This window comes from Schistocerca gregaria, chromosome 8 (assembly GCF_023897955.1).
Source record: "Schistocerca gregaria isolate iqSchGreg1 chromosome 8, iqSchGreg1.2, whole genome shotgun sequence".
Classification (NCBI taxonomy): Eukaryota; Metazoa; Arthropoda; class Insecta; order Orthoptera; family Acrididae; genus Schistocerca; species Schistocerca gregaria.
The window spans coordinates 135,672,509-135,687,149 of NC_064927.1; the positions used below are offsets into that span (position 1 = coordinate 135,672,509).

The 14,641-nt window shown below is 37.2% G+C and overlaps 1 protein-coding gene across 6 annotated transcripts in view; it reads left to right on the forward strand.

Moving 5' to 3' along the window:
• Nucleotides 1-3,723: 3,723 nt before the first annotated feature.
• The window catches only part of LOC126285328 (uncharacterized), a 152,369-nt gene continuing 141,451 nt past the window's right edge, over nt 3,724-14,641 (forward strand). For 2 of the 6 annotated variants that reach the window (XM_049984640.1, XM_049984641.1), the window contains exon 1: nt 4,428-4,685. The gene's annotated coding sequence lies outside the window, so the exon portion shown is untranslated. Of the gene's footprint in view, nt 3,902-4,206; nt 4,686-14,641 lie in introns of those variants that run through there. The other 4 variants (XM_049984639.1, XM_049984643.1, XM_049984638.1 and 1 more) reach the window with 4 other exon arrangements.

The window sequence follows — 14,641 nt, forward strand, 5'->3', positions numbered from 1 at the left end:
AGGTCCATTGTTTTGGACAGGGCAGGGGGGTGGGGATATAGGTTTAAAACAGTTCATTGAGATTTTCATAATAAAATATAAAAATACGTAGATCCACATCTAATTGATTATATTATGAAATCCTCAATGTACCATTTTAAATCCATAACTTACATGTGCAAACGAAAAAATATGTAGTATTTCTGGACGCCCAACGAAGTCGCTTTGTAGCTAAGGCAAAACTCTGGGTTGTTGTTGTTGTCTTCAGTCCTGAGACTGGTTTGATTCAGCTCTCCATGCTACTCTGTCCTGTGCTAGCTTCTTCATCTCCCAGTACCTACTGCAACCTACATCCTTCTGAATCTGCTTACTGTATTCATCTCTTGGTCTCCCTCTACGATTTTTACCCTCCACGCTGCCCTTCAATGCTAAATTTGTTATCCCTTGATGCCTCAGGACATGTCCTACCAACCGATCCCTTCTTCTAGTCAAGTTGTGCCACAAACTTCTCTTCTCCCCAATCCTATTCAATACCTCCTCATTAGTTACGTGATCTACCCACCTTATCTTCAGCATTCTTCTGTAGCACCACATTTCGAAAGCTTCTATTCTCTTCTTGCCCAGACTAGTTATAGTCCATGTTTCACTTCCATACATGGCTACACTCCATACAAATACTTTCAGAAACGATTTCCTTACACTTAAATCTATACTCGATGCTAACAAATGTCTCTTCTTCAGAAACGCTTTCCTTGCCATTGCCAGTCTACATTTTATATCCTCTCCACTTCGACCATCATCAGTTATTTTGCTCCCCAAATAGCAGAACTCCTTTACTACTTTAAGTGTCTCATTTCCTAATCTAATTCCCTCAGCATCACCTGATTTAATTTGACTACATTCCATTGTCCCCGTTTTGCTTTTGTTGATGTTCATCTTAAATCCTCCTTTCAAGACACTGTCCATTCTGTTCAACTGCTCTTCCAGGTCCTTTGCTGTCCCTGACAGAATTACAATGTCATCAGCGAACCTCAAAGTTTTTACTTCTTCTCCATGAATTTTAATACCTACTCCGAATTTTTCTTTTGTTTCCTTTACTGCTTGCTCAATATACAGATTGAATAACATCGGGGAGAGGCTACAACCCTGTCTCTGGGTATACGACATAAAAGAACAACTTAATGTGCAGCATGCAAAAAGTATTTTTCTTTTGAACTAATGTAATTTATATACAGCTTTTGCAAAAATGGCCAGCACATGAAACTTGTTAAATGTCTATTGATGGAAAGTATGTGCTCAGTGTGTTATGAGAACATTTGGAACTGTTCTTGCCATGAGTAATGAATTTCCAGTTCTTGGATAGCTCATTTAACTGACAAAACAAATAGTGGAGATGGAAGTTAAATAGCCAATCATGAATGCACCAAAACATACCACATCTTGGAATCTCTTACTAAGTAAAATAAGGCTCAAGATATTTCAAAAGTACAATAGCTTCATTCTCTGTGGAACAGATAGCTCAACACAAATAGAAGAAGAAATACTTTCATTTTTTAGTGTTTGGTTGAAGAAATCTCTTTGGGCAGGGCAAAATGAAAATGATTAGAGACAGGAAAAAAACGAAGTGCTGTATTACTTGATGAGTCAGTCATACATTTTCCAAGTAATTAAAATTAGAATAATGTACAAGGCAAGTAATTCATGTTTGCAACCATAAAAAGGTGGACTCCTTCAGGAAACTGAAGAACCATTCCGATGGATGTAGTGTTGTTGGCTACTGTCAATGCTTGACAAATAAGAAGTATGTGGTGCAAAATAATTGCCAGTTGAATCATACTGGGTGTGAGAATTACATCAAAATGGTATTATGGGTGTTTATTTCTCCCTGCCGGAGCCACAGTTTAGGATCGGAACCAAACTTGGACAACACTCCAGCACAACTTGTAGTATACAGCCTACTCTTAAGTCTATATTCCTGTAAACCTATCTAGTTACCTTCATCCAGAAACTCAACTCTCTTGATAGTGTGATATAAAGACAAGTTATTCAGATGCAGTGGCCGCTAATAATATTTCTTGACAAAATACGTTTTAATGTAGTTTGTGCTTGGTATTAGATCACAAAGAGCCATCAAATGTAACCAGAAGGCTAAACGTGCTTTCCTTAAGTGTTCTATGCAATGTCATGGAACCTTTAGAGCTGCGAGCATTAAAATTACTCACGAAAATGCAACACTTAATTTTTTTCTTTCTCATTGATCTTTAAACAAAAAACCACAAAATTAATAACAGATCATCTACTATAAGAAAATTCATTTTACAGACTTAACAAATTACATATTCACATGAATGCATCATGTGATCATCAGAAATTTAGTGCTCGCATTGTGTAACAGTAATAAGGCAATCAAAACACAGGTGTCTGTGTACTTACTTGATTTGGAGAGAAATTAAGAATTTTTCACATACAAATCAATCTTTGGCAGGGTAGAAAACTCACTTATAAATTAAACTTTGAGAAAATATAGTACATCCATGGAGTTCCTTATGATTGCCAGCGTGGTGGCCATGTCTCCTATGGCCATTGTTCTGTCTCTGCCAGTAGAGCCTCAGTGCTCTCTCTGTCCCGGTGCACGTTGTAATGTTAGCCTCCAACACCTACACTTCTGTTCTGTAATGTTAATTGTCACACAATTCACAGTTACAAGCCCTCATAGAATCTAGATAGGCCTAATCTCTGGTAGAAGTGGAAAATAAAGTATGTATGTTTTTAATTTCTAGTATTCTGACTCACTTCCTAAGCTCATGCCAGACAGGAATGCAAAGATCTTTGTATTACAATATGGAACCTCAGTTTGCACTCTTGACAATTATATACATAGTTCATAGTCAAGCAATGTGAATTACAGTTCTTCTGAATGATTTTATTATGTTTAATGAATACCATTAAAGAACAGTACTAGCAGAGTAGGCCTGTATTCTGATACAGTATAGTACACTTGCGAGAGAAAATTCCCTGGATTCTAAAATGAAATCTAACTTTTGAATTTTACAGTTTACTGCACATTGTATTCAATTTCCTTATTAGTGAATAAAGGTTTCTGCGTTCACGATTTGGCGCTATCCGAAAATCAGGTTGTATGTTGATACAATAATTAGTGTAAATTTATTTCATTTCGTGTACTGCAAATTATTTTCATTACATACCAAAACTGCCACAATAGTAGTAGTAGAAATTGTAAATCATATAGTAATTGATTCGCCGGTAACGTAAAGATTAACACCTAATAACATGAGACATATGGCAAGTAAGTGTCCGATTTCCGCGTGACTCAAAACTTAAGAACTATGAACTAGCGATACGAGGATATAATAGCCAAATCACAGAACATCAATTTTGAACTCGAATTTTAATACGTGAGAGAAGTGGTTACAGAATTTTCACGACACTATATTAACTAGACACTTCTAACAGCTGCGCAAATTATTAGCACGAAGAAGATCAGTAAGATACACTGGAGTGCTTGATGCGAACAATCTGAAGTAACAAAATCCACTTCTTGAGACTTAATTTTCTTAATTGTGCCCGCAAAGAAGTTCTACGTAGAATGCAAGTCTTAATTTGTATTTAATAAACGAATGACAATACGATATGTAACTTCGTGTCATACAGCTCACTCTTAAGTTTGTCGAATTTTTCATCACTCTAGTTTCGCGCAAGTAGTCTTTTGTTTCAGATTACTGCCAACTTTACAAATTATAGATAACAAATCCGGGTGCACTGTAGTTGCTATCTGAATGTCACGTTGCGCTGTTATGGAAATTGTGTTAGGCAGTAATTCAACAGTGGGCGCTACTTACAACTCTTCGAGGACGCGACTTACAGTAACGAAGCGAGTCACCTGTACTCGTGCAGATGTAAGGTACGAAGAACAAATCAAATCTGTAGTACCAGCACTGCGTGAGAAAAGTCGGAATTTGTCCCCACAGCGACGCTACGTATTGGGCGTAGAACAAAGTTTTACACCTACATATCGTTTAACACTGAGAATAATTTATGTAATCTGTTTCACATGAATACGATATTCCTATTTAATGACATGCCTGAACCTCAAGCTTTAATTTCACAACACAACTTGCTCTCATTGCGACATAATTCGCTAATGTTGGCAGAAAGACCTTCATCCAAAACTGTTGTGGGAGCTCGAAGGGCATAATTTATTGAGTTTTCTCTTCATACACTATGAAGCTGATCTGCACTTGATAATAGTATATGTTTTGACATAAATGGTTTCATTTCCCCAATGATCCGAGCAATCCCGAAACTGCGAGTGGTGACGAGTTGTGCACAAACCTCGATTCCAAAGCCATATCCTCTATTCAAGTTCAGAAATAAATAATTTCTGAAAGGTGGCAACACTTTCTTGTGCAACGCACGTAGATACTTAGTTAACATGTTTCGCGGTACGAAAAAAATAGAAACTCATAGGAATTAATTACGTATATATGAGCGTTTTAAGACGGGCAGGGAAACTTAAGGTAGTACTAACAGATTACTGCTGAGCCGGAATGTGGAGCTCAAATCTAAAAGGGGAAGTCCCGAATGACGAAAGGCATTGTGAGGTACATGTTGGGGAATTTACTTACAGTGGCAGTTGCTGATCCTAAAGGTCGAAACGTCCAGTAAAGTTGGTGTTGCGGTGGAAGGTAGGCATATAATTCGTTCATTCTTCCGGTGTATCAGTTAATGATTTAAACCTTTCGAAAATGGCAGGCATTCGTCACACTGTACACCCTTACATGATAATGTATGTTATCGGTGTAAGTGTGAGTAAAGAGGTTTCTTTGTTAGAAGGTGCAGAAACACGTGCTGCTATCGTTATTGTTGCATTGTAATATTTAGTGTGAAGTACTAACATTCTCATAGAGCTAACCGTGAATTGTGTTATAATTTTAACTAATTTTTGTACTCATAGCATCCATGTTCGAAAGAATAGTACCAACAACTCCTTCAGAACTATATTGGCGCAGAAACTTATTGTTATATAAATTGATATGAATATCTACTGTGTGACTTGCTATCGGCGCAGTAAATTTTAGATTAGGAAGGTCCTGTCTAGAACCAATGGTTAGTGTAAGGACTTTGTGCCTACATGTTAAGAAACCTGCTTTTCTGGCAATAATTTGAGACTGTGGTTAGACAAAATCACTGTTATTACGTCACGCACAACTTTCCTGCATAAACGGTAGATCGTTTCTGGTCCAGATAAACTTATGAGTTGACTGCTTCTTTAGTTTCGTTTCCAGATTGTGTGGATTAGCCTGATTTTTATAGAACATTTACCTTAAATTACCTTTAAATAATAAAAAAAACAAAGAAATGGGAATCCAAATGGTACCAAACTACTGAAATGCTTGAAGCAAGAATAACGAGGTGAAATAGCCCATTGGAAACTTAGAACTGTTCGAATGAAGTTATACCATATGTTCCACTGAAACGACATGTGTATACAAATCAGTATGAAGTAGCTTCAGAATGAATGGATAGAGACTTGTTTAAGTAACATGAAAATATGTTGGGGTTCGGCCACGGTCATATGTTGAGTATACTGTAGTATTAAAATTTCCCGTGCTGATAACCTTGGCGTTGAGTGCCTGTCAGCTCCCAATGCTCCTACACACACTGCATTTCCTTTCATCTGACACCCAGATTATGTAGTTAATAGAATAACGGAGAAACTACAGCAACATTTATATTTGTGTTTATCCAGGAATCATCTCGCAATGATATTTTAACCTTTTTGTCAATATAATACAATGATAATAAACATCTCACAAAAGCATATACACAGAATATGTCAGTATGTTTTTATGAGGATAGGGCACATGGTTGGCTGTGGCCTTTCTGAAGTAGCCATCCTGACATTTGCTTAATTGGATTTAGAAAAACCACAGAAAACCTAGATCAGGATGGCCAGACAGACAAATACCATCTTCCCAAATATAAGGTCAGTGTGTTAACAACTGTATTGTGAATATGGCTTTAAAAAAATAGTTTTGTGCAGTTTCTTCATGTCTCTCAACATCATCACTGCAGATGCCATGAACATTCATTGGTGACTTTGCAACCATGATCATTCTGCTTGCCCTCACTTCAGTCCATTCTGAAAAATGACACCTGGCCTATAAATATGCTGCTGTGCCTCATGCACTTCACAATGTCCTCTCTTCTTTTTGTGTGGAAAATTTGAGCCAACATCCCCCTTAATGTGTAGCATGTTGATTTGACTAGAATGACAGGATGTTAAACGTCATGCACTCTCTTTGTAAAAACATTACATTATGATCATATCTCATAATGTTAAAGAGTGTTGTAGTTGTCCCTTTTTATTATTAACCCATAATCTTATTTGTACAAGTAGCCTAATTTATGATTTTGCTGTATATATAATACTCATGTAGTACATTACTTTTAAATTATGTTTCATGTTCGTTAAATATTTGTACTGTTATCATTGTATTCTGTAATGGGAGGAGAAAAATGTGGAAAGAGCACGGGCCATAACAAAAATATAAACATGTAGCCTACTACAGACATTACGAAATCTATATCTTTGTTATCAATAAATCATTTACTGTGTGCTAAAAGTGAAATTGTAAGAATACAACCAAAATTTACCTTGACCAATAATAAACAAGAAACATGTGAGGCCTTAATTGTGATAGCTCCCCATCCGCATTCTCCATATCTTGTTGCAGTAATATGTGAATATGAAATAGTGTTTCATTTTTATTTGATATGTTTGGAGAGTATTTATATTTGTGCATATTTACTCCAAATTCAAAACAAACCTTTCTAGCTAAATTATTAAAAATGGGGTCATACCATTTTATCTTAGATCTGTTTCCTGTGAGAGAATCATGTACACTCTCTCTCTCTCTCTCTCTCTCTCTCTCTCTCTCTCTCTCTCTCTCTCTCTCTCTCTGCTTACACCCTTTCGTGTGAAGAAGAGGTGTTTTTTTTGTGTGGCAGACCAATCTGCAGCATAACCTGAATTCTTAAGTTTTTTTTATTGCTGTTGTTTGTACCACATTTAATAAATGCAGATATAAATAAATACGAGCCAAATCCATTATTACCAGCACTGACTTCACATTTAGTACAGGTTTGTGTGTGGATAACAAAAGTCCTGGACTAAATTCAGAAAACCTGTTTTACATAATACATTAATTGCTTTTGAATATTTTGGTGTGTGTAATTTTCATAAACCATAACAAAAATTATGCAGACATGCTTTTGAATATTTTGGTGTGTGTAATATTCATAAACCATAACAAAAATTATGCAGACATTTAACTAGCACAGAACAAATCCCAGACCGGGTTAATGCAACTGCTGCACGAGAAGGGAGTCAGAATAGATCTAAATAACTACAGAGGAATTTCACTAACAGCAGTTGCATATAAAACTCTTCTCGAAAGAGCAGAGAAGCAACTTGAAGCAAAAGTTGAAGAATGTCAGACAGGACTATCACCGTTCAACACTGTCGTGTTTTGTTACATGTCGTTCTTGTGGTCTTCAGTCCTGAGACTGGTTTGATGCAGCTCTCCATGCTACTTTATCCTGTGCAAGCTTCTTCATCTCCCAGTACCTACTGCAACCTACATCCTTCTGAATCTGCTTACTGTATTCATCTCTTGGTCTCCCTCTACGATTTTTACCCTCCACGCTGCCCTCCAATGCTAAATTGGTGATCCCTTGATGCCTCAGAACATGTCTTACCAACCGATCCCTTCTTCTGGTCAAGTTGTGCTACAAACATCTCTTCTTCCCAATCCTATTCAATACTTCCTCATTAGTTACGTGATCTACCCATCTAATCTTCAGCATTCTTCTGTAGCACCACATTTTGAAAGCTTCTATTCTCTTCTTGTCCAAACTAGTTATCGTCCATGTTTCATTTCCATACATGGCTACACTCCAAACAAATACTTTCAGAAACGATTTCCTGATACATAAATCTATATTCGATGTTAACAAATTTCTCTTCTTCAGAAACGCTTCCCTTGCCATTGCCAGTCTACATTTTACATTCTCTCTGCTTCGACCATCATCAGTTATTTTGCTCCCAAAATAGCAAAACTCATTTACTACCTTAAGTGTCTCATTTCCTAATTTAATTCCCTCAGCATCACCTGATTTAATTCTACTACATTCCATTACCCTCCTTTTGCTTTTGTTGATGTTCATCTTATATCCTCCTTTCAAGACACTGTCCATTCCGTTCAACTGCTCTTCCAGGTCCTTTGCTCTCTCTGACAGAATTACAGTGTTGTTGGCAAACCTCAGAGTTTTTATTTCTTTTCCATGGATTTTAACTCCTACTGCAAATTTTTATTTTGTTTCCTTTACTGCTTGCTCAATATACATCTTGAGTAACATTGGGGATAGGCTACAACCCTGTCTTACTCCTTTCCCAACCACTGCTTCCCTTTCATGTCCTTCAGCTTTTATAACTGCAGTGGTATCTGTACAAATTGTAAATAGTCTTTCGCTCCCTGCATTTTACCCCTGCCACCATCAGAATTTGGAAGAGAGTATTCCAGTCAATATTGTCAAAATCTTTCTCTAAGTCTACAAATGCTAGAATTGTAGGTTTGCCTTTCCTTAATCTATCTTATAAGATAAGTTGTAGGTTCAGAACTGCCTCGTGAGTTCAAATATTTCTGCGGAATCCAAACTGATCTTCCCCAAGGTCAGCTTCTACCACTTTCTCCATTCGTCTGTAAAGAATTTATGTTAGTATTTTGCAGCCATGACTTATTAAACTGATAGTTCACTAATTTCCATAACTATCAACGCCTGCTTCCTTTGGGATTGGAATTATTACATTCTTCTTTAAGTCTGAGAGTATTTCGCCTGTCTCATACATCTTGCTCATGGGATGGAAGAGTTTTGTCATGGCTGGCTCTCCCAAGGCTATCAGTAGTTCTAATGGAATGTTGTCTACTCCCAGGGCTTTGTTTTGACTTATGTCTTTCGGAGCTCTAACAACTTCTTCACGCAGTATCATATCTCCCATTTCATCTTCATCTACGTCCTCTTCCATCTCCATAATATTGCCCTCAAGTACATCGCCCTTGTATAGACCCTCTATATACTCTTACTGATCTCTTGATATTCATACAAGTGGTTCTCTTTTTCTGCAAAGGTCTCTTTAATTTTCCTGTAGGCAGTAACTATCTTACCCCTAGTGATATGCATCTCTACATCCTTACATTTGTCCTCTAGTCATCCCTACTTAGCTATTTTGCACTTCCTGTCGATCTCATTTTTGAGACATTTGTATTAGTTTTTGCCTGCTAAATTTTCTGCATTTTTATATTTCCTCCTTTCATCAAATAAATCCAATACTTCTTCCGTTACCCAAAGATTTCTACTAGCCCTTGTCTTTTTACCTACTTGATCCTCTGCTGCCTTCATTATTTTATCTCTCAAAACTACCCATTATTCTTCTACTGTATTTATTTCCCCCGTTCTTGTCAATTGTTCCCTAATGCTCTCTCTGAAACTCCCTACAAGCTCTGGTTCTTTCAGTTTATCCATGTCCCATCTCCTTAAATTCCCACATTTTTACAGTTTCCTCAGTTTTAATCTACAGTTCATAACCAATAGATAGTGGTCAGAGTCCACATCTGCCCCTGGAAATGTCTTACAATTTAAAATGTGGTTCCTAAATCTCTGTCTTACCATTATATAATCTATCTGATACCTTTTAGTATCTCCGGGGTTCTTCCATGTATACAACCTTCTTTCATGATTCTTAAACCAAGTGTTAGCTATGATTAAGTTGTGCTCTGTGCAGAATTCTACCAGGCGGCTTCCTCTTTCATTTCTTCTCCCCAATCCATATTCACCTACTATGTTTCCTTCTCTCCCTTTTCCTACTCTCAAATTCCAGTCACACATGACTATTAAATTTTCGTCTCCCTTCACTATCTGAATAATTTATTTTATTTCATCATACATTTCTTCAATTTCTTAGTCATCTGCAGAGCTAGTTGGCATATAAACTTGTACTACTGTAGTAGGTGTGGGGTTCGTATCTATCTTGGCCACAATAATGCGTTCACTATGCTGTTTGTAGTAGCTTACCCGCACTCCTATTTTCCTATTCATTATTAAACCTACTTCTGCGTTACCCCTATTTGATTTTGTGTTTATAACCCTGTAGTCACCTGACCAGAAGTCTTGTTCCTCCTGCCACCGAACTTCACAATTCCCACTATATCTAACTTTAACCTATCCATTTCCCTTTTTAAATTTTCTAACCTATCTGCCCGATTAAGGGATCTGACATTCCACGCTCCGATCCCTAGAACGCCAGTTTTCTTTCTCCTGATAACGACATCCTCTTGAGTAGTCCCTGCCCTGAGATTCGAGTGGGAGACTATTTTACCTCTGGAATATTTTACCCAAGAGGACGCCATCATCATTTAATCATACAGTAAAGCTGCATGCCCTCGGGAAAAATTACGGCTGTAGTTTCCCCTTGCTTTCAGCCGTTCGCAGTACCAGCACAGCAAGGCCGTTTTGGTTATCGTTACAAGGCCAGATCAGTCAATCATCCAGACTGTTGCCCTTGTAACTACTGAAAAGGCTGCTGCCCCTCTTCAGGAACCACACATTTGTCTGGCCTCTCAACAGATAACCCTCTGTTGTGGTTGTACCTACGGTACGGCTATCTCTATCGCTGAGGCACGCAAGCCTCCCCACCAACGGCAAGGTCCATGGTTCATGGGGGGAGCGGTTCAACATAGTATTCATTAACATGAAGGGCCTGCACACAATTTGCACTTATCCTTTCATCCTTCTGTACGAAATATGAAGTTCAGCCTTTTTATTTACGGGGCTTCTATTGTTTAATGGAGGACCCAAAATACATTTTCTTTAATATTGATGGCTTTGACCCTGCTGCAGTATTCTGTTTTACTAGTAGCTATTTAAGTTGTTAAGGCAGCCACACACACTTGTAAGAGGATGCTTCACAATAGCACACATGTAAACTTGCTTGCCCATGTGTAAAATGAATTTACGCAAGCATCACAGTTGCATACTTGTGCAAGCATTCAAGCATGTGTATGATTGAGTGCTTGTATCCAGACTAGGAAGTTTTTTAAAAATTACATTGTGCACCAAGGTTGTATTGTAATGTGGAACAAGTCCAGTAATACAATGTTACACGGGGAAAAAACATAGTACTGTTAGACATGTTCCTACTGTGGGTGGTCAATGAGAGTATTCTTTCAGTTTGTTTTTAACCTCTCTTTACTCCACAGATCATGTTTTTATTTATTTGTTTTCACAAGCAAACAAATTGGCTGTCAAAGCCTGCACATCATTACCTGAGCTCAATAAGTTCTGATAAACAATTCTGCTCATACAAGCACACTTTTACATGTGTGCTTGTCAGGTGTGCATTTATGTGTGTGACTACCTTAACTTCATTTATTGTGCAACTCTGTCTAACGTGTTAATTTACCTCAGGAGGCATGCTGGAAATCACTGGAATTGGATGGATGTCGCTGTGGTCAGACTGGATGCTTGTGGCATTTAGATGTACAAGTAGCTTCTTATTTTAAGTCTTCACGTGTGATCTATTTTGTGTATGATAGCACTGAATGAGGGATAGTCCATCAATCCCATCCAAGTGAGGACATCCTTCTCCCCTTTGTGAGTTCTGCATTAACACATTCTTGAGAACATTTCATGCAGCGCTTACTATATCACTCAAAGAGTTACACGATCTTCATGATGAACAATCTTAACAATTTTCCTATCATCCACAATTTTATTATGGCAATAGTCCAAGTTTTTGTTTGCATCACCCTACAAGTATTACACGATCTTCTTTTCCAGGATCCTTCCTGAAAAAGTCTAAATCTCAGGTAACCTCTATGAGCCCTGGCACTTGGCTTAAAAATACTAGTTACATGATATCTGTACTTGTTCTCTGTAATCACTTCTCAAAGAATTCTGCACTATTTGATATTGCCCTCCCATGTTTACAGCAATACTTCCTTTGTCTTCTTAAAACTTTTATCCCTACACTTCTTGCACATAATTTTTTCTATTCTCATATTTTTTTCTGAACGTCTTGGAATGCTTTTGTCCTCAGTTTCCAAAGCATGAAGCTATTGGACCCAGCTAGACTGAAACAATCAGACTTGCAACATCCTCTGGATCTTTTCACTGATTTGTAAGACTGTACCGTAATCCAGTGTTACGGTGTAGCCCTAACATAACTACTGCAGATTGCAAAACTGTTATGTCTTCTTTTGCTACTGCCAAATCAGCTAGATAAATTGTTGCATAGCAGCAGTGAGAATCATTGCAACTCCGTAAATGGCCAACATCATTCCTCATCTAGATCGTATTACAACCCACATGAAAATTACATGGGAAGTCCTCAAACTATCTGCATATTTGCCCATTACGACAATCAAGCTGTTCAGGTTTAAAGTTTTTTTTTAAGGAAATTTAAATCTGAACAATTTTTGGTAAAATTATTTGCAAATGCGAATTCTCTTGATGGTTGCATTATGTAATTCAAAGGTAGCTTTACGGCTTAAATACTTTGAGTTACAGAATTTTTATGAAGGAAAATGAATATTATTCATAAAGTTAACTGTATTTACATGTAAGAAATAAAGTTATTTATGCAAGATTATGTTCACGGAATTTATAAGATTAGTTTGTGGCACCAGAGCTTAGGTTAATTCACAACCACCATAACATCGATACAAATTGTAATAACATGTCACTTACATTATACTCAAAACTGTATAATAAAATTATGTTCAGCTGTTGTATCGAATCATGGCTATTCAGATATTGGTGATGATGTGTTGAAACATTTAGACCATAGTCTTTAAGCTGTACAAGGTGTTTCAAGTCTTTAGGGTCAAATTGGAATGCTCCACAACTGATTGTATTAAGATAGGATATCAGTGGTCAGAAGTACATGTTTATTGTGTTATGAACATACACCGCATAACAGCAGCAGAGCTCATCGTAAGTGTTCAAAGTGCTGACAATCAGTCTCAGTGCATGCATGGCAGTGGTGCATGAATAACTGCCGTACTCTGTAAAAAGATCCCTGGTGTCTCTAGTTCAAGAAGTTGTGTACAGTATGTCTATTTTTGGTGACCAGGTATATGCACTGTTTATCACCCACTGCTTGTCCCAGTGGATAATAGACATGTGGAATCTTAACAAGAGTGTGACAGAAGAGCATGCACCACTGCAATACATACATTGAGACTAGCAGCCATTGCTTTGAACAAGTACTATTAGTTACATTCTTGTTATACTGTGCGTGCTCTGTATGTCCATAACACAATAGATGTGCATTTCCGACCATTAGTTCTCTAGCTCAATATAACTGGTTGTGGATCCATCATCATCTGTTTCAGTTTGACCCAAGAAGTTTGAGATCTATAAAAATAAGGAAACCATATGAAACTATACTATTGAAGAAGATGTGATTGAGAAAGAGAATGTCAGTATTTACAATAGGAATGCATACTACACTGAAAATAGGAGTAATGCTGTCACTCACATACATTGTCACGAAAATAGATATATAAGAATCTCTAAAAAATAATCTCATATTTGAAGATCGTAAGTGCCCCTCCCACAAACACAACGCAAGACACAGTTTGCCAGTGACTGTGAACATAAGGCAGTCTAGGCACTGCAGGCATTCCAATTGCTGTCATAAACATAATACTTCTGAGAATAAATAAGTAAATATACTTTACCATTGAAGGGCTGAATAATTTCAGCAAGGAACCTATGACATGGAGAGTACTATAGCAAGTAAATTAATAAAGGCAGATCAAATCTACCATGGTACAACAAAATAAGTCAGGGTACTGTGGTACAGGCTATGCAATAAACTTGCCAGGTTTAAAAGAATGCAAAATCTCCTAATTTTCAACGATTTACAGATGCTTGACACTAGTGTAGACTTCAGTGTGGGACACTTTTGATAGTTTCTACAATGAACCTGTCTCAAAATGTGATAGAAATTCCAAAGATCTAAGCAACAAGACATAACTAATATCTTACGATAAGGGTGCCAGTGAAGTGGAGTTACTAAAGACTTTTTTCTGATATTCCTTCACCAAAGAAGATGCAGTCAATATTCCAGAATTCAAATCAGGAACACTTGCCAGCATGATTAATTTGGAACTAGGTACCCTTGGTGTAGTGAAGCAAGCTATGCCACTTAGTAAAGGCAATTATTCTGCTCAGTTGTATACCACTTGTTTCTTTTGTAGTATGCTCATGAAATAGCTATATTTTTAGCAGTTGTATACAACTGCTCATTTTATGAATGATTTGTACCTAAATATTGGAATATTTGAATGGGTTGCACTAGTACACAAAAAGTAAATAAAATTTATCTGTCCAGTTATAGGCCCACACCTATGACATCAGTTTGTAGTCAGATTTTGGAACATGCTGTGTTCCAGCACTATGAAATATGCAGAAGCAAACTATTTGTTGATACATAACTAGATGGATTCAGAAAATACTGTACTTGGCAAAAGACAACTGGATCTTTATTCATCCAAAGTAATGAGTAATTATCTGA